Genomic DNA, 27,538 nt, shown 5'->3' with positions numbered 1-27,538 from the left:
TTTAGAGGATAACGCATGTTAGGTCTAGGTTAGGTCTGGGATTTGCACTTATCAGGCTCATACTTTCGCATATTTCTCATACTTGTTGGCCAGATTCTGGGCTTTTTTTGGCTTGCATCACGTAGTAATGTGGTACCACACTGAAACTGTCCTCTAAACCTGGTTTCGATCAATATGTTAGAGGATAACGCATGTTAGGTCTATGTTAGGTCTGGCATTAGCTCTCATCAGGCTCATACATTCAGATATTCCGCATACTTGTTGGCCAGATCCTGGGCTTTTTCTGGTTTGGATCAAGTGGTAATGTGGTACCACACTGAAACAGTCCATTAAACCTGGTTTCGATCAATATTTTAGAGGGTAACGCATGTTAGGTCTTGGTTCGGCCTTGGATTTGCCCTCATCAGGCTCACACGTTCGCATTCTTCACATACCTGGTGAACAGATCCTGGGCTTTTTCTGGTTTGGATCAAGCGGTAATGTGGTACCACACTGAAACAGGCCATTAAACCTGGTTACGATCAATATTTTAGAGGATAACACATGTTAGGTCTAGGTGAGGCCTTGTATTTGCACTCATCAGGGTCACACTTTAACATTCTTCACATACCTGTTGAACAGATCCCGGGTTTGTTCTGGTTTGGATCACGTGGTAATGTGGTACCACACTGAAACAGTCCATTAAACCTAGTCTGGGTCAACATTTCAAAGGATAACTCATGTTAGGTCCAGGTTAGGTCTGGGATTTGCACTCATCAGGCTCATACATTCGCATATTTCTCATACTTGATGGCCAGATCCTGGGCTTCTTCTGGTTTGGATCAGGTAGTAATGTGGTACCACACTGAAACAGTCGACTGAACCTGGTCATGATCAATATTTAAGAGGATAACGCATGTTAGGTCTAGGTTAGGTCTGGGATTTGCACTCATCAGGCTCATACTTTCGCATATTTCTCATACTTGTTGGCCAGATTCTGGGCTTTTTTTGGCTTGGATCACGTAGTAATGTGGTACCACACTGAAACAGTCGACTAATCCTGGTCTCGGTCAATATTTTAGAGGATAGCGCATGTTAGGTCTAGGTTAGGTCTGGGATTTGCACTCATCAGACTCATACATTCGCATATTTCTCATACTTGATGACCAGATCCTGGGCTTCTTCAGGTTTGGATCACGTAGTAATGTGGTACCTCACTGAAACAGTCGACTGAACCTGGTCATGATCAATATTTTAGAGGCTAACGCATATTAGGTCTAGGTTAGGTCTGGCATTTGCACTCATCAGGCTCATACTTTCGCATATTTCTCATACTTGTTGGCCAGATTCTGGGCTTTTTTTGGCTTGGATCACGTAGTAATGTGGTACCACACTGAAACTGTCCATTAAACCTGGTTTCGATCAATATCTTAGAGGATAACGCATGTTAGGTCTATGTTAGGTCTGGGATTTGCTCTCATCAGGCTCATACATTCGCAAGTTTCTCATACTTGATGGCCAGATTCTGGGCTTTTTTTAGTTTGGATCACGCAGTAATGTGGTACCACACTGAAACAGACCATTAAACCTGGTTTCGATCAATATTTTAGAGCATAACACATGTTAGGTGTAGGTTAGGTCTGGGATTTGCTCTCATCAGGCTCATACTATCGCATACTTCTCATACTTGATGGCCAGATTCAGGGCTTTTTTCTGGTTTGGATCACGTGGTAATGTGGTACCACTCTGAAACAGTCAATTAAACCTAGTCGGGGTCAATATTTCAAAGGATCACTCATGTTAGGTCTAGGTTAGGTCTGGGATTTGCTCTCATCAGGCTCATACATTCGCATATTTCTCATAATTGATTGCCAGATCCTGGGCTTTTTCTGGTTTGGATCACGTGGAAATGTGGTACCACACTGAAACAGTCGATTAAACCTGGTCATGATCAATATTTAAGAGGATAACGCATGTTAGGTCTAGGTTAGGTCTGGGATTTGCACTCATCAGGCTCATACTTTCGCACATTTCTCATACTTGTTGGCCAGATTCTGGGCTTTTTTTGGCATGGATCACGTAGTAATGTGGTACCACACTGAAACTGTCCACTAAACCTGGTTTCGATCAATATTTTAGAGGATAACGCATGTTAGGTCTATGTTAGTTCTGGGATTTACTCTCATCAGGCTCAAACATTCGCATATTTCTCATACTTGATGGCCAGATCCTGGGCGTTTTCTGGTTTGGATCACGTAGTAATGTGGTACCACACTGAAACAGTCGACTAATCCTGGTCTCGGTCAATATTTTAGAGGATGACGCATGGTAGGTCTAGGTTAGGACTGGGATTTGCACTCATCAGGCTCATACTTTCGCATATTTCTTATACTTGATGGCCAGATCCTGGGCTTTTTCTGGTTTGGATCACGTGGAAATGTGGTACCACACTGAAACAGTCGATTAAACCTGGTCATGATCAATATTTAAGAGGATAACGCATGTTAGGTCTAGGTTAGGTCTGGGATTTGCACTCATCAGGCTCATACTTTCGCACATTTCTCATACTTGTTGGCCAGATTCTGGGCTTTTTTTGGCATGGATCACGTAGTAATGTGGTACCACACTGAAACTGTCCACTAAACCTGGTTTCGATCAATATTTTTGAGGATAACGCATGTTATGGTCTCGGTTAGGTCTAGGATTTGCCCCTCATCAGGCTCATGATTTCGCAAATTTCTCATACTTGTTGGCCAGATTCTGGGCTTTCACTGCTTCGGATAACGTAGCAATGTGCTACCACACTGAAACAGTCCAGTAAACCTGGTTTTAATCAATAATTTAGAAGATAACCCATGTTATGTCTAGGCCAGGCCTGGGATTTGCCCACATCAGACTCATACTTCCGCATTCTTCAAATACTTGTGGAACAGATCCTGGGTTTTTTCTGGTTTCGATCACATAGTAATGTGGTACCACACTGAAACAGTCGACTAAACCTGGTCACGATCAATATTTTAGAGGATAACGCAAGTTAGGTCTAGGTTAGGTCTGGGATTTGCTCTCATCAGGCTCATACATTCGCATATTTCTCATACTTGATGGCCAGATCCTGGGCTTTTTCTGGTTTGGATCACGTAGTAATGTGGTACCACACTGAAACAGTCGACTAATCCTGGTCTCGGTCAATATTTTAGAGGATAGCGCATGTTAGGTCTAGGTTAGGTCTGGGATTTGCACTCATCAGGCTCATACATTCGCATATTTCTCATACTTGATGGCCAGATCCTGGGCTTCTTCAGGTTTGGATCACGTAGTAATGTGGTACCTCACTGAAACAGTCGACTGAACCTGGTCATGATCAATATTTTAGAGGATAACGCATGTTAGGTCTAGGTTAGGTCTGGCATTTGCACTCATCAGGCTCATACTTTCGCATATTTCTCATACTTGTTGGCCAGATTCTGGGCTTTTTTTGGCTTGGATCACGTAGTAATGTGGTACCACACTGAAACTGTCCATTAAACCTGGTTTCGATCAATATCTTAGAGGATAACGCATGTTAGGTCTATGTTAGGTCTGGGATTTGCTCTCATCAGGCTCATACATTCGCAAGTTTCTCATACTTGATGGCCAGATTCTGGGCTTTTTTTAGTTTGGATCACGCAGTAATGTGGTACCACACTGAAACAGACCATTAAACCTGGTTTCGATCAATATTTTAGAGCATAACACATGTTAGGTGTAGGTTAGGTCTGGGATTTGCTCTCATCAGGCTCATACTATCGCATACTTCTCATACTTGATGGCCAGATTCAGGGCTTTTTTCTGGTTTGGATCACGTGGTAATGTGGTACCACTCTGAAACAGTCAATTAAACCTAGTCGGGGTCAATATTTCAAAGGATGGCTCATGTTAGGTCTAGGTTAGGTCTGGGATTTGCTCTCATCAGGCTCATACATTCGCACATTTCTCATAATTGATTGCCAGATCCTGGGCTTTTTCTGGTTTGGATCACGTGGAAATGTGGTACCACACTGAAACAGTCGATTAAACCTGGTCATGATCAATATTTAAGAGGATAACGCATGTTAGGTCTAGGTTAGGTCTGGGATTTGCACTCATCAGGCTCATACTTTCGCACATTTCTCATACTTGTTGGCCAGATTCTGGGCTTTTTTTGGCATGGAACACGTAGTAATGTGGTACCACACTGAAACTGTCCACTAAACCTGGTTTCGATCAATATTTTAGAGGATAACGCATGTTAGGTCTATGTTAGTTCTGGGATTTACTCTCATCAGGCTCAAACATTCGCATATTTCTCATACTTGATGGCCAGATCCTGGGCGTTTTCTGGTTTGGATCACGTAGTAATGTGGTACCACACTGAAACAGTCGACTAATCCTGGTCTCGGTCAATATTTTAGAGGATGACGCATGGTAGGTCTAGGTTAGGACTGGGATTTGCACTCATCAGGCTCATACTTTCGCATATTTCTTATACTTGATGGCCGGATTCTTGGCCTTTTATGGTTTAGATCACGTAGTAATGTGGTACCACACTGAAACAGTCGACTAATCCTGGTCTCGGTCAATATTTTAGAGGATAACGCATGTTAGGTCTAGGTTAGGTCTGGGATTTGCACTCATCAGGCTCATACTTTCGCACATTTCTGATACTTGTTGGCCAGATTCTGGGCTTTTTTTGGCATGGATCACGTAGTAATGTGGTACCACACTGAAACTGTCCACTAAACCTGGTTTCGATCAATATTTTTGAGGATAACGCATGTTATGGTCTCGGTTAGGTCTAGGATTTGCCCCTCATCAGGCTCATGATTTCGCAAATTTCTCATACTTGTTGGCCAGATTCTGGGCTTTCACTGCTTCGGATAACGTAGCAATGTGCTACCACACTGAAACAGTCCAGTAAACCTGGTTTTAATCAATAATTTACAAGATAACCCATGTTATGTCTAGGCCAGGCCTGGGATTTGCCCACATCAGACTCATACTTCCGCATTCTTCAAATACTTGTGGAACAGATCCTGGGTTTTTTCTGGTTTCGATCACATAGTAATGTGGTACCACACTGAAACAGTCGACTAAACCTGGTCACGATCAATATTTTAGAGGATAACGCAAGTTAGGTCTAGGTTAGGTCTGGGATTTGCTCTCATCAGGCTCATACATTCGCATATTTCTCATACTTGATGGCCAGATCCTGGGCTTTTTCTGGTTTGGATCACGTAGTAATGTGGTACCACACTGAAACAGTCGACTAATCCTGGTCTCGGTCAATATTTTAGAGGATAGCGCATGTTAGGTCTAGGTTAGGTCTGGGATTTGCACTCATCAGGCTCATACATTCGCATATTTCTCATACTTGATGGCCAGATCCTGGGCTTCTTCAGGTTTGGATCACGTAGTAATGTGGCACCTCACTGAAACAGTCGACTGAACCTGGTCATGATCAATATTTTAGAGGATAACGCATGTTAGGTCTAGGTTAGGTCTGGCATTTGCACTCATCAGGCTCATACTTTCGCATATTTCTCATACTTGTTGGCCAGATTCTGGGCTTTTTTTGGCTTGGATCACGTAGTAATGTGGTACCACACTGAAACTGTCCATTAAACCTGGTTTCGATCAATATCTTAGAGGATAACGCATGTTAGGTCTATGTTAGGTCTGGGATTTGCTCTCATCAGGCTCATACATTCGCAAGTTTCTCATACTTGATGGCCAGATTCTGGGCTTTTTTTAGTTTGGATCACGCAGTAATGTGGTACCACACTGAAACAGACCATTAAACCTGGTTTCGATCAATATTTTAGAGCATAACACATGTTAGGTGTAGGTTAGGTCTGGGATTTGCTCTCATCAGGCTCATACTATCGCATACTTCTCATACTTGATGGCCAGATTCAGGGCTTTTTTCTGGTTTGGATCACGTGGTAATGTGGTACCACTCTGAAACAGTCAATTAAACCTAGTCGGGGTCAATATTTCAAAGGATCACTCATGTTAGGTCTAGGTTAGGTCTGGGATTTGCTCTCATCAGGCTCATACATTCGCACATTTCTCATAATTGATTGCCAGATCCTGGGCTTTTTCTGGTTTGGATCACGTGGAAATGTGGTACCACACTGAAACAGTCGATTAAACCTGGTCATGATCAATATTTAAGAGGATAACGCATGTTAGGTCTAGGTTAGGTCTGGGATTTGCACTCATCAGGCTCATACTTTCGCACATTTCTCATACTTGTTGGCCAGATTCTGGGCTTTTTTTGGCATGGATCACGTAGTAATGTGGTACCACACTGAAACTGTCCACTAAACCTGGTTTCGATCAATATTTTAGAAGATAACGCATGTTAGGTCTATGTTAGTTCTGGGATTTACTCTCATCAGGCTCAAACATTCGCATATTTCTCATACTTGATGGCCAGATCCTGGGCGTTTTCTGGTTTGGATCACGTAGTAATGTGGTACCACACTGAAACAGTCGACTAATCCTGGTCTCGGTCAATATTTTAGAGGATGACGCATGGTAGGTCTAGGTTAGGACTGGGATTTGCACTCATCAGGCTCATACTTTCGCATATTTCTTATACTTGATGGCCGGATTCTTGGCCTTTTATGGTTTAGATCACGTAGTAATGTGGTACCACACTGAAACAGTCGACTAATCCTGGTCTCGGTCAATATTTTAGAGGATAACGCATGTTAGGTCTAGGTTAGGTCTGGGATTTGCACTCATCAGGCTCATACTTTCGCACATTTCTCATACTTGTTGGCCAGATTCTGGGCTTTTTTTGGCATGGATCACGTAGTATTGTGGTACCACACTGAAACTGTCCACTAAGCCTGGTTTCGATCAATATTTTTGAGGATAACGCATGTTATGGTCTCGGTTAGGTCTAGGATTTGCCCCTCATCAGGCTCATGATTTCGCAAATTTCTCATACTTGTTGGCCAGATTCTGGGCTTTCACTGCTTCGGATAACGTAGCAATGTGCTACCACACTGAAACAGTCCAGTAAACCTGGTTTTAATCAATAATTTAGAAGATAACCCATGTTATGTCCAGGCCAGGCCTGGGATTTGCCCACATCAGACTCATACTTCCGCATTCTTCAAATACTTGTGGAACAGATCCTGGGTTTTTTCTGGTTTCGATCACATAGTAATGTGGTACCACACTGAAACAGTCGACTAAACCTGGTCACGATCAATATTTTAGAGGATAACGCAAGTTAGGTCTAGGTTAGGTCTGGGATTTGCTCTCATCAGGCTCATACATTCGCAAATTTCTCATACTTGATGGCCAGATCCTGGGTTTTTTCTGGTTTGGATCACGTAGTAATGTGGTACCACACTGAAACAGTCGACTAATCCTGGTCTCGGTCAATAGTTTAGAGGATAGCGCATGTTAGGTCTAGGTTAGGTCTGGGATTTGCACTCATCAGGCTCATACATTCGCATATTTCTCATACTTGATGGCCAGATCCTGGGCTTCTTCAGGTTTGGATCACGTAGTAATGTGGTACCTCACTGAAACAGTCGACTGAACCTGGTCATGATCAATATTTTAGAGGATAACGCATGTTAGGTCTAGGTTAGGTCTGGCATTTGCACTCATCAGGCTCATACTTTCGCATATTTCTCATACTTGTTGGCCAGATTCTGGGCTTTTTTTGGCTTGGATCACGTAGTAATGTGGTACCACACTGAAACTGTCCATTAAACCTGGTTTCGATCAATATCTTAGAGGATAACGCATGTTAGGTCTATGTTAGGTCTGGGATTTGCTCTCATCAGGCTCATACATTCGCAAGTTTCTCATACTTGATGGCCAGATTCTGGGCTTTTTTTAGTTTGGATCACGCAGTAATGTGGTACCACACTGAAACAGACCATTAAACCTGGTTTCGATCAATATTTTAGAGCATAACACATGTTAGGTGTAGGTTAGGTCTGGGATTTGCTCTCATCAGGCTCATACTATCGCATACTTCTCATACTTGATGGCCAGATTCAGGGCTTTTTTCTGGTTTGGATCACGTGGTAATGTGGTACCACTCTGAAACAGTCAATTAAACCTAGTCGGGGTCAATATTTCAAAGGATCACTCATGTTAGGTCTAGGATAGGTCTGGGATTTGCTCTCATCAGGCTCATACATTCGCACATTTCTCATAATTGATTGCCAGATCCTGGGCTTTTTCTGGTTTGGATCACGTGGAAATGTGGTACCACACTGAAACAGTCGACTAAACCTGGTCATGATCAATATTTAAGAGGATAACGCATGTAAGGTCTAGGTTAGGTCTGGGATTTGCACTCATCAGGCTCATACTTTCGCATATTTCTCATACTTGTTGGCCAGATTCTGGGCTTTTTTTGGCTTGGATCACGTAGTAATGTGGTACCACACTGAAACAGTCGACTAATCCTGATCTCGGTCAATATTTTAGAGGATAACGCATGTTAGGTCTAGGTTAGGTCTGGGATTTGCACTCATCAGGCTCATACTTTCGCACATTTCTCATACTTGTTGGCCAGATTCTGGGCTTTTTTTGGCATGGATCACGTAGTAATGTGGTACCACACTGAAACTGTCCACTAAACCTGGTTTCGATCAATATTTTAGAGGATAACGCATGTTAGGTCTATGTTAGTTCTGGGATTTACTCTCATCAGGCTCAAACATTCGCATATTTCTCATACATGATGGCCAGATCCTGGGCGTTTTCTGGTTTGGATCACGTAGTAATGTGGTACCACACTGAAACAGTCGACTAATCCTGGTCTCGGTCAATATTTTAGAGGATGACGCATGTTAGGTCTAGGTTAGGACTGGGATTTGCACTCATCAGGCTCATACTTTCGCATATTTGTTATACTTGATGGCCGGATTCTTGGCCTTTTATGGTTTAGATCACGTAGTAATGTGGTACCACACTGAAACAGTCGACTAATCCTGGTCTCGGTCAATATTTTAGAGGATAACGCATGTTAGGTCTAGGTTAGGTCTGGGATTTGCACTCATCAGGCTCATACTTTCGCACATTTCTCATACTTGTTGGCCAGATTCTGGGCTTTTTTTGGCATGGATCACGTAGTAATGTGGTACCACACTGAAACTGTCCACTAAACCTGGTTTCGATCAATATTTTTGAGGATAACGCATGTTATGGTCTCGGTTAGGTCTAGGATTTGCCCCTCATCAGGCTCATGATTTCGCAAATTTCTCATACTTGTTGGCCAGATTCTGGGCTTTCACTGCTTCGGATAGCGTAGCAATGTGCTACCACACTGAAACAGTCCAGTAAACCTGGTTTTAATCAATAATTTAGAAGATAACCCATGTTATGTCTAGGCCAGGCCTGGGATTTGCCCACATCAGACTCATACTTCCGCATTCTTCAAATACTTGTGGAACAGATCCTGGGTTTTTTCTGGTTTCGATCACATAGTAATGTGGTACCACACTGAAACAGTCGACTAAACCTGGTCACGATCAATATTTTAGAGGATAACGCAAGTTAGGTCTAGCTTAGGTCTGGGATTTGCTCTCATCAGGCTCATACATTCGCATATTTCTCATACTTGATGGCCAGATCCTGGGCTTTTTCTGGTTTGGATCACGTAGTAATGTGGTACCACACTGAAACAGTCGACTAATCCTGGTCTCGGTCAATATTTTAGAGGATAGCGCATGTTAGGTCTAGGTTAGGTCTGGGATTTGCACTCATCAGGCTCATACATTCGCATATTTCTCATACTTGATGGCCAGATCCCGGGCTTCTTCAGGTTTGGATCACGTAGTAATGTGGTACCTCACTGAAACAGTCGACTGAACCTGGTCATGATCAATATTTTAGAGGATAACGCATGTTAGGTCTAGGTTAGGTCTGGCATTTGCACCCATCAGGCTCATACTTTCGCATATTTCTCATACTTGTTGGCCAGATTCTGGGCTTTTTTTGGCTTGGATCACGTAGTAATGTGGTACCACACTGAAACTGTCCATTAAACCTGGTTTCGATCAATATCTTAGAGGATAACGCATGTTAGGTCTATGTTAGGTCTGGGATTTGCTCTCATCAGGCTCATACATTCGCTAGTTTCTCATACTTGATGGCCAGATTCTGGGCTTTTTTTAGTTTGGATCACGCAGTAATGTGGTACCACACTGAAACAGACCATTAAACCTGGTTTCGATCAATATTTTAGAGCATAACACATGTTAGGTGTAGGTTAGGTCTGGGATTCGCTCTCATCAGGCTCACACTATCGCATACTTCTCATACTTGATGGCCAGATTCAGGGCTTTTTTCTGGTTTGGATCACGTGGTAATGTGGTACCACTCTGAATCAGTCAATTAAACCTAGTCGGGGTCAATATTTCAAAGGATCACTCATGTTAGGTCTAGGTTAGGTCTGGGATTTGCTCTCATCAGGCTCATACATTCGCATATTTCTCATAATTGATTGCCAGATCCTGGGCTTTTTCTGGTTTGATCACGTGGAAATGTGGTACCACACTGAAACAGTCGATTAAACCTGGTTTCGATCGATATTTTAGAGGATAACGCATGTTAGGTCTAGGTTAGGTCTGGGATTTGCACTCATCAGGCTCATACTTTCGCATATTTCACATACTTGATGGCCAGATTCAGGGCTTTCTCTGGTTGGGATCACGTGGTAATGTGGTACCACACTGAAACAGTCAATTAAACCTAGTCTGGGTCAACATTTCGAAGGATAACTCATGTTAGGTCTAGGTTAGTTCTGGGATTTGCTCTCATCATGGTCATACTTTCGCATATTTCTGATACTTGTTGGCCAGATCCTGGGCTTTTTCTGGTTTGGATCACGTAGTAATGTGGTACCACACTGAAACAGTCGGCTAAACCTGGTCTCGGTCAATATTTTAGAGGATAACGCATGTTAGGACTGGGTTAGGTCTCGGATTTGCACTCATCAGGCTCATACTTTCGCATATTTCTCATACTTGATGGCCAGATCCTGGCCTTTTTCTGGTTTGGATCACGTAGTAATGCGGTACCACACTGAAACAGTCGGCTAAACCTGGTCTCGGTCAATATTTTAGAGGATAACGCATGTTAGGTCTAGGTTAGGTCTGGGATTTGCTCTCAACAGGCTCATACTTTCGCTTATTTCTCGTACTTGTTGGCCATATCCTGCGCCTTTCTGGTTTGGATCACGTAGTAATGTGGTACCACACTGAAACTGTCAATTAAACCTAGTCTGGGTCAACATTTCAAAGGTTAACTCATGTTAGGTCTAGGTTAGGTCTGGGATTTGCTCTCATCAGGCTCATACTTTCGCATGTTTCTCATACTTGATGGCCAGATTCTGGGCTTTTTTTAGTTTGGATCACGCAGTAATGTGGTACCACACTGAAACTGACCATTAAACCTGGTTTCGATCAATATCTTAGAGGATAACGCATGTTAGGTCTATGTTAGGTCTGGGATTTGCTCTCATCAGGCTCATACATTCGCAAGTTTCTCATACTTGATGGCCAGATTCTGGGCTTTTTTTAGTTTGGATCACGCAGTAATGTGGTACCACACTGAAACAGACCATTAAACCTGGTTTCGATCAATATTTTAGAGCATAACACATGTTAGGTGTAGGTTAGGTCTGGGATTTGCTCTCATCAGGCTCATACTATCGCATACTTCTCATACTTGATGGCCAGATTCAGGGCTTTTTTCTGGTTTGGATCACGTGGTAATGTGGTACCACTCTGAATCAGTCAATTAAACCTAGTCGGGGTCAATATTTCAAAGGATCACTCAAGTTAGGTCTAGGTTAGGTCTGGGATTTGCTCTCATCAGGCTCATACATTCGCATATTTCTCATAATTGATTGCCAGATCCTGGGCTTTTTCTGGTTTGATCACGTGGAAATGTGGTACCACACTGAAACAGTCGATTAAACCTGGTTTCGATCGATATTTTAGAGGATAACGCATGTTAGGTCTAGGTTAGGTCTGGGATTTGCACTCATCAGGCTCATACTTTCGCATATTTCACATACTTGATGGCCAGATTCAGGGCTTTCTCTGGTTTGGATCACGTGGTAATGTGGTACCACACTGAAACAGTCAATTAAACCTAGTCTGGGTCAACATTTCGAAGGATAACTCATGTTAGGTCTAGGTTAGTTCTGGGATTTGCTCTCATCATGGTCATACTTTCGCATATTTCTGATACTTGTTGGCCAGATCCTGGGCTTTTTCTGGTTTGGATCACGTAGTAATGTGGTACCACACTGAAACAGTCGGCTAAACCTGGTCTCGGTCAATATTTTAGAGGATAACGCATGTTAGGACTGGGTTAGGTCTCGGATTTGCACTCATCAGGCTCATACTTTCGCATATTTCTCATACTTGATGGCCAGATCCTGGCCTTTTTCTGGTTTGGATCACGTAGTAATGCGGTACCACACTGAAACAGTCGGCTAAACCTGGTCTCGGTCAATATTTTAGAGGATAACGCATGTTAGGTCTAGGTTAGGTCTGGGATTTGCTCTCAACAGGCTCATACTTTCGCTTATTTCTCGTACTTGTTGGCCATATCCTGCGCCTTTCTGGTTTGGATCACGTAGTAATGTGGTACCACACTGAAACTGTCAATTAAACCTAGTCTGGGTCAACATTTCAAAGGTTAACTCATGTTAGGTCTAGGTTAGGTCTGGGATTTGCTCTCATCAGGCTCATACTTTCGCATGTTTCTCATACTTGATGGCCAGATTCTGGGCTTTTTTTAGTTTGGATCACGCAGTAATGTGGTACCACACTGAAACTGACCATTAAACCTGGTTTCGATCAATATTTTAGAGGATAACACATGTTAGGTCTAGGTTAGGTCTGGGATTTGCACGCTTCAGGCTCATACTTTCGCATATTTCTCATACTTGATGGCCAGATTCAGGGCTTTTTCTGGTTTGGATCACGTGGAAATGTGGTACCACACTGAAACAGTCAATTAAACCTAGTCTGGGTCAACATTTCAAAGGATAACTCATGTTAGGTCTAGGTTAGGTCTGGGATTTGCTCTCATCAGGCTCATACATTCGCATATTTCTCATACTTGATGGCCAGATCCTGGGCTTTTTCTGGTTTGGATCACGTAGTAGTGTGGTACCACACTGAAACAGTCGACTAATCCTGGTCTGGGTCAGTATTTTAGAAGATAACGCATGTTAGGTCTAGGTTAGGTCTGGGATTTGCACTCATCGGGCTCATACTTTCGCACATTTCTCATACTTGATGGCCAGATCCTGGGCTTTTTCTGGTTTGGATCACGTAGTAATGTGGGACACACTGAAACAGTCGATTAAACCTGGTCTCGGTCAATATTTTAGAGGATAACGCATGTTAGATCTGGGTTAGGTCTGGGATTTGCTCTCATCAGGCTCATACTTTCGCATATTTCTCATACTTCTTGTCCAGATTCTGGACTTTTTTTGGCTTGGATCACGTAGTAATGTGGTACCACACTGAGACTGTCCATTAAACCTGGTTTCGATCAATATTTTAGAGGATAACGCATGTTAGGTCTATGTCAGGTCTGGGATTTGCTCTCATCAGGCTCATACTGTCGCATATTTCTCATACTTCCTGGGCTTTCTCTGGTTTGGATCACGTAGTAATGTGGGACCACACTGAAACAGTCGATTAAACCTGGTCTCGATCAGTATTTTAGAGGATAACGCATGTTAGGTCTGGGTTAGGTCTGGGATTTGCCCTCTTCAGTCTCCTACTTTCGGATTCTTCACATCCTTGTTGGCCAGATCCTGGTTTTTTTCTGGTTTGGATCACATAGTAGTGTGGTACCACACTGAAACAGTCGACTAAGCCTGGTCACGATCAATATTTTAGAGGATAACGCATGTTAGGTCTAGGTTAGGGCTGGGATTTGGTCTCATCAGGCTCATACATTCGCATATTTCTCATACTTGATGGCCAGATCCTGGGCTTTTTCTGGTCTGGATCACGTAGTAATGTGGTACCACAGTGAAACTGTCGACTAATGCTGGTCTCGGTCAATATCTTAGAGGATAACGCATGTTTGGTGTACGTTAGGTCTGCGATTTGCATTCATCTGGCTCATACTTTCGCATATTTCTCATACTTGTTGGCCAGATTCTGGGCTTTTTTTGGCTTCGATCACGTAGTAATGTGGAACCACACTGAAACTGTCCATTAAACCTGGTTTCGATCAATATTTTAGAGCATAACACATGTTAGGTCTAGGTTAGGTCTGGGATTTGCACTCATCAGGCTCATACTTTCGTATATTTCTCATACTTGTTGGCCAGATTCTTCGCTTTTTTTGGCTTGGATCACGTAGTAATGTGGTACCACACCGAAACAGTCCATTAAACCTGGTTCCGATCAATATTTTTGAGGATAACGCATGTTATGGTCTCGGTTAGGTCTAGAATTTGCCCCTCATCAGGCTGATGATTTCGCATATTTCTCATACTTGTTGGCCAGATCCTGGGCTTTTTTTGGCTTGGATCACGTAGTAATGTGGTACCACACTGAAACAGTCGACTAATCCTGGTCTCGGTCAATATTATAGAGGATAACGCATGTTAGGTCTAGGTTAGGTCTCGGATTTGCACTCATCAGGCTCATACTTTCGCATATTTCTCATACTTCATGGCCAGATTCTGGGCTTTTTTTAGTTTGGATCACGTGGTAATGTGGTACCACACTGAAACAGTCAATTAAACCTAGTCTGGGTCAACATTTCAAAGGATAACTCATGTTAGGGCTAGGTTAGGTCTGGGATTTGCTCTCATCAGGCTCATACTTTCGCATGTTTCTCATACTTGATGGCCAGATTCTGGGCTTTTTTTAGTTGGATCACGCAGTAGTGTGGTACCACACTGAAACAGACCATTAAACCTGGTTTCGATCAATATTTTAGAGCATAACACATGTTAGGTCTAGGTTAGGTCTGGGATTTGCACACATCAGGCTCATACTTTCGCATATTTCTCATACTTGATGGCCAGATTCAGGGCTTTTTCTGGTTTGGATCAGGTGGTAATGTGGTACCACACTGAAACAGTCAATCAAACCTAGTCTGGGTCAACATTTCAAAGGATAACTCATGTTAGGTCTAGGTTAGGTCTGGGATTTGCTCTCATCAGGCTCATACTTTCGCGTGTTTCTCGTACTTGATGGCCAGATTCTGGGCTTTTTTTAGTTTGGATCACGTAGTAATGTGGTACCACACTGAAACAGTCGACTAATCCTGGTCTCGATCAATATTTTAGAGGATAACGCATGTTAGGTCTGGGTTAGGTCTGGGATTTGCCCTCTTCAGTCTCATACTTTCGCATTCTTCACATCCTTGTTGGCCAGATCCTGGGTTTTTTCTAGTTGGATCACATAGTAATGTGGTACCACACTGAAACAGTCGACTAAACCTGGTCTCGATCAGTATTTTAGAGGATAACACATGTTAGGTCTAGGTTAGGTCTGGGATTTGCACTCATCAGGCTCATACTTTCGCATATTTCGCATACTTGATGGCCAGATTCAGGGCTTTTTCTGGTTTGGATCACGTGGTAATGTGGTACCACACTGAAACAGTCAATTAAACCTAGTCTGGGTCAACATTTCAAAGGCTGACTCATGTTAGGTCTAGGTTAGGTCTGGGATTTGCGCTCATCAGGCTCATACATTCACATTTTCCGCAAACTTCTTGGCCAGATCCTGGGCTTTTTCTGGTTTGGATCAAGTGGTAATGTGGCACCACACTGAAACAGTCCATTAAACCTGGTTTCGATCAATATTTTAGAGGAAAACGCATGTTATTGTCTCGGTTAGGTCTAGGATTTGCCCCTCATCAGGCTCATGATTTCGCATATTTCTCATACTTGTTGGCCAGATTCTGGGCTTTCACTGCTTTGGACCACGTACCAATGTGGTACCACATTGAAACAGTCCAGTAAACCTGGTTTTGATCAATAATTTAGAAGATAACTCATGTTATGTCTAGGCCAGGCCTGGAATTTGCCCACATCAGACTCATACTTCCGCATTCTTCAAATACTTGTGGAACAGATCCTGGGTTTTATCTGGTTTCGATCACATAGTAATGTGGTACCACACTGAAACAGTCGACTAAACCTGGTCACGATCAATATTTTAGAGGATAACGCAAGTTAGGTCTAGGTTAGGCCTGGGATTTGCTCTCATCGGGCTCATACTTTCGCATATTTCTGATACTTGATGCCCAGATTCTGGTCTTTTTCTGGTTTCGATCACGTAGTAATGCGGTACCACACTGAAACAGTCCATTAAACCTGGTTTCGATCAATGTTTTAGAGGATAACGCATGTTAGGTCTAGGTGAGGCCTTGGATTTGCCCTCATCAGACTCATACTTTCGCATTCTTCACATACTTGTTGAACAAATCCCGGGTTTTTTCTGGTTTGGATCACACAGTAATGTTGTACCACACTGAAACAGTCGACTAAGCCTGGTCACGATCAATATTTTAGAGGATAACGCATGTTAGGTCTAGGTTAGGGCTGGGCTTTGGTCTCATCAGGCTCATACATTCGCATATTTCTCATACTTGATGGCCAGATCCTGGGCTTTTTCTGGTCTGGATCACGTAGTAATGTGGTACCACAGTGAAACTGTCGACTAATGCTGGTCTCGGTCAATATTTTAGAGGATAACGCATGTTTGGTCTAGGTTAGGTCTGGGATTTGCATTCATCTGGCTCATACATTCGCATATTTCTCATACTTGATGGCCAGATCCTGGGCTTTTTCTGGTCTGAATCACGTAGTAATGTGGTACCACAGTGAAACTGTCGACTAATGCTGGTCTCGGTCAATATTTTAGAGGATAACGCATGTTTGGTCTAGGTTAGGTCTGGGATTTGCATTCATCTGGCTCATACTTTCGCATATTTCTCATACTTGTTGGCCAGATTCTGGGCTTTTTTTGGATTGGATCACGCAGTAATGTGGTACCACACTGAAACTGTCCATTAAACCTGGTTTCGATCAATATTTTAGAGGGTAACGCATGTTAGGTCTGGATTAGGTCTGGGATTTGTTCTCATCAGGCTCATACATTCGCATATTTCTCATACTTGATGGCCAGATCCTGGGCTTTTTCTGGTTTGGATCACGTAGTAATGTGGTACCACACTGAAACAGTCGACTAATCCTGGTCTCGGTCAATATTTTAGAGGATAACGCATGTTAGGTCTAGGTAAGGTCTGGGATTTGCACTCATCAGGCTCATGATTTCGCATATTTCTCATACTTGTTGGCCAGATCCTGGGCTTTTTTTGGCTTAGATCACGTAGTAATGTGGTACCACACTGAAACAGTCGACTAATCCTGGTCTCGGTCAATATTTTAGAGGATAACGCATGTGAGGTCTAGGTTAGGTCTCGGATTTGCACTCATCAGGCTCATACTTTCGCATATTTCTCATACTTGATGGCCAGATCCTGGGCTTTTTTTGGCTTGGGTCACGTAGTAATGTGGTACCACACTGAAACAGTCGACTAATCCTGGTCTCGGTCAATATTTTAGAGGATAACGCATGTTAGGTCTGGGATTTGCCCTCTTCAGTCTCATACTTTCGCATTCTTCACATCCTTGTTGGCCAGATCCTGGGTTTTTTCTGGTTTGGATCACATAGTAATGTGGTACTACACTGAAACAGTCGACTGAACCTGGTCATGATCAATATTTTAGAGGATAACGCATGTTAGGTCTAGGTTAGGTCTGGGATTTGCACTCATCAGGCTCATACTTTCGCATATTTCTCATACGTGATTGCCAGATTCAGGGCTTTTTCTCGTTTGGATCACGTGGTAATGTGGTACCACACTGAAACTGTCAATTAAACCTAGTCTGGGTCAACATTTCAAAGGAAAACTCATGTTAGGTCTAGGTTAGGTCTGGGATTTGCTCTCATCAGGCTCATACTTTCGCATGTTTCTCATACTTGATGACCAGATTCTGGGCTTTTTTTAGTTTAGATCACGCAGTAGTGTGGTACCACACTGAAACAGACCATTAAACCTTGTTTCGATCAATATTTTAGAGCATAACACATGTTACGTCTAGGTTAGGTCTGGGATTTGCACTCATCAGGCTCATACTTTCGCATATTTCTCATACTTGATGGCCAGATTCAGGGCTTTTTCTGGTTTGGATCACGTGGTAATGTGGTACCACACTGAAACAGTCAATTAAACCTAGTCGGAGTCAATATTTCATAGGATAACGCATGTTAGGTCTAGGTGAGGCCTTGGATTTGCCCTCATCAGACTCATACTTTCGCATTCTTCACATACTTGTTGAACAGATCCCGGGTTTTTTCTGGTTTGGATCACATAGTAATGTGGTACCACACTGAAACAGTCGACTAAGCCTGGTCACGATCAATATTTTAGAGGATAACGCATGTTAGGTCTAGGTTAGGGCTGGGATTTGGTCTCATCAGTCTCATACTTTCGCATTCTTCACATCCTTGTTGGCCAGATCCTGGGTTTTTTCTGGTTTGGATCACATAGTAATGTGGTACCACACTGAAACAGTCGACTAAACCTGGTCTCGATCAGTATTTTAGAAGATAGCGCATGTTAGGTCTAGGTTAGGTCTGGGATTTGCACTCATCAGGCTCATACATTCGCATATTTCTCATACTTGATGGCCAGATCCTGGGCTTCTTCAGGTTTGGATCACGTAGTAATGTGGTACCTCACTGAAACAGTCGACTGAACCTGGTCATGATCAATATTTTAGAGGATAACGCATGTTAGGTCTAGGTTAGGTCTGGCATTTGCACTCATCAGGCTCATACTTTCGCATATTTCTCATACTTGTTGGCCAGATTCTGGGCTTTTTTTGGCTTGGATCACGTAGTAATGTGGTACCACACTGAAACTGTCCATTAAACCTGGTTTCGATCAATATTTTAGAGCATAACACATGTTAGGTGTAGGTTAGGTCTGGGATTTGCACTCATCAGGCTCATACTATCGCATACTTCTCATACTTGATGGCCAGATTCAGGGCTTTTTTCTGGTTTGGATCACGTGGTAATGTGGTACCACTCTGAAACAGTCAATTAAACCTAGTCGGGGTCAATATTTCAAAGGATCACTCATGTTAGGTCTAGGTTAGGTCTGGGATTTGCTCTCATCAGGCTCATACATTCGCACATTTCTCATAATTGATTGCCAGATCCTGGGCTTTTTCTGGTTTGGATCACGTGGAAATGTGGTACCACACTGAAACAGTCGACTAAACCTGGTCATGATCAATATTTAAGAGGATAACGCATGTAAGGTCTAGGTTAGGTCTGGGATTTGCACTCATCAGGCTCATACTTTCGCATATTTCTCATACTTGTTGGCCAGATTCTGGGCTTTTTTTGGCTTGGATCACGTAGTAATGTGGTACCACACTGAAACAGTCGACTAATCCTGATCTCGGTCAATATTTTAGAGGATAACGCATGTTAGGTCTAGGTTAGGTCTGGGATTTGCACTCATCAGGCTCATACTTTCGCACATTTCTCATACTTGTTGGCCAGATTCTGGGCTTTTTTTGGCATGGATCACGTAGTAATGTGGTACCACACTGAAACTGTCCACTAAACCTGGTTTCGATCAATATTTTCGAGGATAACGCATGTTAGGTCTATGTTAGTTCTGGGATTTACTCTCATCAGGCTCAAACATTCGCATATTTCTCATACATGATGGCCAGATCCTGGGCGTTTTCTGGTTTGGATCACGTAGTAATGTGGTACCACACTGAAACAGTCGACTAATCCTGGTCTCGGTCAATATTTTAGAGGATGACGCATGTTAGGTCTAGGTTAGGACTGGGATTTGCACTCATCAGGCTCATACTTTCGCATATTTGTTATACTTGATGGCCGGATTCTTGGCCTTTTATGGTTTAGATCACGTAGTAATGTGGTACCACACTGAAACAGTCGACTAATCCTGGTCTCGGTCAATATTTTAGAGGATAACGCATGTTAGGTCTAGGTTAGGTCTGGGATTTGCACTCATCAGGCTCATACTTTCGCACATTTCTCATACTTGTTGGCCAGATTCTGGGCTTTTTTTGGCATGGATCACGTAGTAATGTGGTACCACACTGAAACTGTCCACTAAACCTGGTTTCGATCAATATTTTTGAGGATAACGCATGTTATGGTCTCGGTTAGGTCTAGGATTTGCCCCTCATCAGGCTCATGATTTCGCAAATTTCTCATACTTGTTGGCCAGATTCTGGGCTTTCACTGCTTCGGATAACGTAGCAATGTGCTACCACACTGAAACAGTCCAGTAAACCTGGTTTTAATCAATAATTTAGAAGATAACCCATGTTATGTCTAGGCCAGGCCTGGGATTTGCCCACATCAGACTCATACTTCCGCATTCTTCAAATACTTGTGGAACAGATCCTGGGTTTTTTCTGGTTTCGATCACATAGTAATGTGGTACCACACTGAAACAGTCGACTAAACCTGGTCACGATCAATATTTTAGAGGATAACGCAAGTTAGGTCTAGCTTAGGTCTAGGATTTGCTCTCATCAGGCTCATACATTCGCATATTTCTCATACTTGATGGCCAGATCCTGGGCTTTTTCTGGTTTGGATCACGTAGTAATGTGGTTCACACTGAAACAGTCGACTAATCCTGGTCTCGGTCAATATTTTAGAGGATAGCGCACGTTAGGTCTAGGTTAGGTCTGGGATTTGCACTCATCAGGCTCATACATTCGCATATTTCTCATACTTGATGGCCAGATCCTGGGCTTCTTCAGGTTTGGATCACGTAGTAATGTGGTACCTCACTGAAACAGTCGACTGAACCTGGTCATGATCAATATTTTAGAGGATAACGCATGTTAGGTCTAGGTTAGGTCTGGCATTTGCACCCATCAGGCTCATACTTTCGCATATTTCTCATACTTGTTGGCCAGATTCTGGGCTTTTTTTGGCTTGGATCACGTAGTAATGTGGTACCACACTGAAACTGTCCATTAAACCTGGTTTCGATCAATATCTTAGAGGATAACGCATGTTAGGTCTATGTTAGGTCTGGGATTTGCTCTCATCAGGCTCATACATTCGCAAGTTTCTCATACTTGATGGCCAGATTCTGGGCTTTTTTTAGTTTGGATCACGCAGTAATGTGGTACCACACTGAAACAGACCATTAAACCTGGTTTCGATCAATATTTTAGAGCATAACACATGTTAGGTGTAGGTTAGGTCTGGGATTTGCTCTCATCAGGCTCATACTATCGCATACTTCTCATACTTGATGGCCAGATTCAGGGCTTTTTTCTGGTTTGGATCACGTGGTAATGTGGTACCACTCTGAAACAGTCAATTAAACCTAGTCGGGGTCAATATTTCAAAGGATCACTCATGTTAGGTCTAGGTTAGGTCTGGGATTTGCTCTCATCAGGCTCATACATTCGCATATTTCTCATAATTGATTGCCAGATCCTGGGCTTTTTCTGGTTTGATCACGTGGAAATGTGGTACCACACTGAAACAGTCGATTAAACCTGGTTTCGATCGATATTTTAGAGGATAACGCATGTTAGGTCTAGGTTAGGTCTGGGATTTGCACTCATCAGGCTCATACTTTCGCATATTTCACATACTTGATGGCCAGATTCAGGGCTTTCTCTGGTTTGGATCACGTGGTAATGTGGTACCACACTGAAACAGTCAATTAAACCTAGTCTGGGTCAACATTTCAAAGGATAACTCATGTTAGGTCTAGGTTAGTTCTGGGATTTGCTCTCATCATGGTCATACTTTCGCATATTTCTGATACTTGTTGGCCAGATCCTGGGCTTTTTCTGGTTTGGATCACGTAGTAATGTGGTACCACACTGAAACAGTCGGCTAAACCTGGTCTCGGTCAATATTTTAGAGGATAACGCATGTTAGGACTGGGTTAGGTCTCGGATTTGCACTCATCAGGCTCATACTTTCGCATATTTCTCATACTTGATGGCCAGATCCTGGCCTTTTTCTGGTTTGGATCACGTAGTAATGCGGTACCACACTGAAACAGTCGGCTAAACCTGGTCTCGGTCAATATTTTAGAGGATAACGCATGTTAGGTCTAGGTTAGGTCTGGGATTTGCTCTCAACAGGCTCATACTTTCGCTTATTTCTCGTACTTGTTGGCCATATCCTGCGCCTTTCTGGTTTGGATCACGTAGTAATGTGGTACCACACTGAAACTGTCAATTAAACCTAGTCTGGGTCAACATTTCAAAGGTTAACTCATGTTAGGTCTAGGTTAGGTCTGGGATTTGCTCTCATCAGGCTCATACTTTCGCATGTTTCTCATACTTGATGGCCAGATCCTGGGCTTTTTCTGGTTTGGATCACGTAGTAGTGTGGTACCACACTGAAACTGACCATTAAACCTGGTTTCGATCAATATTTTAGAGGATAACACATGTTAGGTCTAGGTTAGTTCTGGGATTTGCACGCTTCAGGCTCATACTTTCGCATATTTCTCATACTTGATGGCCAGATTCAGGGCTTTTTCTGGTTTGGATCACGTGGAAATGTGGTACCACACTGAAACAGTCAATTAAACCTAGTCTGGGTCAACATTTCAAAGGATAACTCATGTTAGGTCTAGGTTAGGTCTGGGGTTTGCTCTCATCAGGCTCATACATTCGCATATTTCTCATACTTGATGGCCAGATCCTGGGCTTTTTCTGGTTTGGATCACGTAGTAGTGTGGTACCACACTGAAACAGTCGACTAATCCTGGTCTGGGTCAGTATTTTAGAAGATAACGCATGTTAGGTCTGGGTTAGGTCTGGGATTTGCTCTCATCAGGCTCATACTTGCGCATATTTCTCATACTTCTTGTCCAGATTCTGGACTTTTTTTGGCTTGGATCACGTAGTAATGTGGTACCACACTGAGACTGTCCACTAAACCTGGTTTCGATCAATATTTTAGAGGATAACGCATGTTAGGTCTATGTCAGGTCTGGGATTTGCTCTCATCAGGCTCATACTGTCGCATATTTCTCATACTTGATGGCCAGATCCTGGGCTTTCTCTGGTTTGGATCACGTAGTAATGTGGGACCACACTGAAACAGTCGATTAAACCTGGTCTCGATCAATATTTTAGAGGATAACGCATGTTAGGTCTGGGTTAGGTCTGGGATTTGCCCTCTTCAGTCTCCTACTTTCGGATTCTTCACATCCTTGTTGGCCAGATCCTGGTTTTTTTCTGGTTTGGATCACATAGTAGTGTGGTACCACACTGAAACAGTCGACTAAGCCTGGTCACGATCAATATTTTAGAGGATAACGCATGTTAGGTCTAGGTTAGGGCTGGGATTTGGTCTCATCAGGCTCATACATTCGCATATTTCTCATACTTGATGGCCAGATCCTGGGCTTTTTCTGGTCTGGATCACGTAGTAATGTGGTACCACAGTGAAACTGTCGACTAATGCTGGTCTCGGTCAATATTTTAGAGGATAACGCATGTTTGGTCTAGGTTAGGTCTGGGATTTGCATTCATCTGGCTCATACATTCGCATATTTCTCATACTTGATGGCCAGATCCTGGGCTTTTTCTGGTCTGGATCACGTAGTAATGTGGTACCACAGTGAAACTGTCGACTAATGCTGGTCTCGGTCAATATTTTAGAGGATGACGCATGTTAGGTCTAGGTTAGGACTGGGATTTGCACTCATCAGGCTCATACTTTCGCATATTTGTTATACTTGATGGCCGGATTCTTGGCCTTTTATGGTTTAGATCACGTAGTAATGTGGTACCACACTGAAACAGTCGACTAATCCTGGTCTCGGTCAATATTTTAGAGGATAACGCATGTTAGGTCTAGGTTAGGTCTGGGATTTGCACTCATCAGGCTCGTACTTTCGCACATTTCTCATACTTGTTGGCCAGATTCTGGGCTTTTATTGGCATGGATCACGTAGTAATGTGGTACCACACTGAAACTGTCCACTAAACCTGGTTTCGATCAATATTTTTGAGGATAACGCATGTTATGGTCTCGGTTAGGTCTAGGATTTGCCCCTCATCAGGCTCATGATTTCGCAAATTTCTCATACTTGTTGGCCAGATTCTGGGCTTTCACTGCTTCGGATAACGTAGCAATGTGCTACCACACTGAAACAGACCAGTAAACCTGGTTTTAATCAATAATTTAGAAGATAACCCATGTTATGTCTAGGCCAGGCCTGGGATTTGCCCACATCAGACTCATACTTCCGCATTCTTCAAATACTTGTGGAACAGATCCTGGGTTTTTTCTGGTTTCGATCACATAGTAATGTGGTACCACACTGAAACAGTCGACTAAACCTGGTCACGATCAATATTTTAGAGGATAACGCAAGTTAGGTCTAGCTTAGGTCTGGGATTTGCTCTCATCAGGCTCATACATTCGCATATTTCTCATACTTGATGGCCAGATCCTGGGCTTTTTCTGGTTTGGATCACGTAGTAATGTGGTTCACACTGAAACAGTCGACTAATCCTGGTCTCGGTCAATATTTTAGAGGATAGCGCATGTTAGGTCTAGGTTAGGTCTGGGATTTGCACTCATCAGGCTCATACATTCGCATATTTCTCATACTTGATGGCCAGATCCTGGGCTTCTTCAGGTTTGGATCACGTAGTAATGTGGTACCTCACTGAAACAGTCGACTGAACCTGGTCATGATCAATATTTTAGAGGATAACGCATGTTAGGTCTAGGTTAGGTCTGGCATTTGCACCCATCAGGCTCATACTTTCGCATATTTCTCATACTTGTTGGCCAGATTCTGGGCTTTTTTTGGCTTGGATCACGTAGTAATGTGGTACCACACTGAAACTATCCATTAAACCTGGTTTCGATCAATATCTTAGAGGATAACGCATGTTAGGTCTATGTTAGGTCTGGGATTTGCTCTCATCAGGCTCATACATTCGCAAGTTTCTCATACTTGATGGCCAGATTCTGGGCTTTTTTTAGTTTGGATCACGCAGTAATGTGGTACCACACTGAAACAGACCATTAAACCTGGTTTCGATCAATATTTTAGAGCATAACACATGTTAGGTGTAGGTTAGGTCTGGGATTTGCTCTCATCAGGCTCATACTATCGCATACTTCTCATACTTGATGGCCAGATTCAGGGCTTTTTTCTGGTTTGGATCACGTGGTAATGTGGTACCACTCTGAAACAGTCAATTAAACCTAGTCGGGGTCAATATTTCAAAGGATCACTCATGTTAGGTCTAGGTTAGGTCTGGGATTTGCTCTCATCAGGCTCATACATTCGCATATTTCTCATAATTGATTGCCAGATCCTGGGCTTTTTCTGGTTTGATCACGTGGAAATGTGGTACCACACTGAAACAGTCGATTAAACCTGGTTTCGATCGATATTTTAGAGGATAACGCATGTTAGGTCTAGGTTAGGTCTGGGATTTGCACTCATCAGGCTCATACTTTCGCATATTTCTCATACTTGATGGCCAGATCCTGGGCTTTTTTCTGGTTTGGATCACGTAGTAGTGTGGTACCACACTGAAACAGTCGACTAATCCTGGTCTGGGTCAGTATTTTAGAAGATAACGCATGTTAGGTCCGGGTTAGGTCTGGGATTTGCTCTCATCAGGCTCATACTTTCGCATATTTCTCATACTTCTTGTCCAGATTCTGGACTTTTTTTGGCTTGGATCACGTAGTAATGTGGTACCACACTGAAACAGTCGACTAAGCCTGGTCACGATCAATATTTTAGAGGATAACGCATGTTAGGTCTAGGTTAGGGCTGGGATTTGGTCTCATCAGGCTCATACATTCGCATATTTCTCATACTTGATGGCCAGATCCTGGGCTTTTTCTGGTCTGGATCACGTAGTAATGTGGTACCACAGTGAAACTGTCGACTAATGCTGGTCTCGGTCAATATCTTAGAGGATAACGCATGTTTGGTGTAGGTTAGGTCTGCGATTTGCATTCATCTGGCTCATACTTTCGCATATTTCTCATACTTGTTGGCCAGATTCTTTGCTTTTTTTGGCTTGGATCACGTAGTAATGTGGTACCACACCGAAACAGTCCATTAAACCTGGTTCCGATCAATATTTTTGAGGATAACGCATGTTATGGTCTCGGTTAGGTCTAGAATTTGCCCCTCATCAGGCTGATGATTTCGCATATTTCTCATACTTGTTGGCCAGATCCTGGGCTTTTTTTGGCTTGGATCACGTAGTAATGTGGTACCACACTGAAGCAGTCGACTAATCCTGGTCTCGGTCAATATTATAGAGGATAACGCATGTTAGGTCTAGGTTAGGTCTCGGATTTGCACTCATCAGGCTCATACTTTCGCATATTTCTCATACTTCATGGCCAGATTCTGGGCTTTTTTTAGTTTGGATCACGTGGTATTGTGGTACCACACTGAAACAGTCAATTAAACCTAGTCTGGGTCAACATTTCAAAGGATAACTCATGTTAGGGCTAGGTTAGGTCTGGGATTTGCTCTCATCAGGCTCATACTTTCGCATGTTTCTCATACTTGATGGCCAGATTCTGGGCTTTTTTTAGTTGGATCACGCAGTAGTGTGGTACCACACTGAAACAGTCCATTAAACCTGGTTTCGATCAATGTTTTAGAGGATAACGCATGTTAGGTCTAGGTGAGGCCTTGGATTTGCCCTCATCAGACTCATACTTTCGCATCCTTCACATACTTGTTGAACAAATCCCGGGATTTTCTGGTTTGGATCACACAGTAATGTTGTACCACACTGAAACAGTCGACTAAGCCTGGTCACGATCAATATTTTAGAGGATAACGCATGTTAGGTCTAGGTAAGGTCTGGGATTTGCACTCATCAGGCTCATGATTTCGCATATTTCTCATACATGTTGGCCAGATCCTGGGCTTTTTTTGGCTTAGATCACGTAGTAATGTGGTACCACACTGAAACAGTCGACTAATCCTGGTCTCGGTCAATATTTTAGAGGATAACGCATGTGAGGTCTAGGTTAGGTCTCGGATTTGCACTCATCAGGCTCATACTTTCGCATATTTCTCATACTTGATGGCCAGATCCTGGGCTTTTTTTGGCTTGGGTCACGTAGTAATGTGGTACCACACTGAAACAGTCGACTAATCCTGGTCTCGGTCAATATTTTAGAGGATAACGCATGTTAGGTCTGGGATTTGCCCTCTTCAGTCTCATACTTTCGCATTCTTCACATCCTTGTTGGCCAGATCCTGGGTTTTTTCTGGTTTGGATCACATAGTAATGTGGTACTACACTGAAACAGTCGACTGAACCTGGTCATGATCAATATTTTAGAGGATAACGCATGTTAGGTCTAGGTTAGGTCTGGGATTTGCACTCATCAGGCTCATACTTTCGCATATTTCTCATACGTGATTGCCAGATTCAGGG

This window comes from Colletes latitarsis, chromosome 1 (genome assembly GCF_051014445.1).
Source record: "Colletes latitarsis isolate SP2378_abdomen chromosome 1, iyColLati1, whole genome shotgun sequence".
Lineage (NCBI taxonomy): Eukaryota > Metazoa > Arthropoda > Insecta > Hymenoptera > Colletidae > Colletes > Colletes latitarsis.
The sequence above is the reverse complement of the archived record's forward strand: the minus strand, read 5'-3'. Positions refer to the sequence as shown.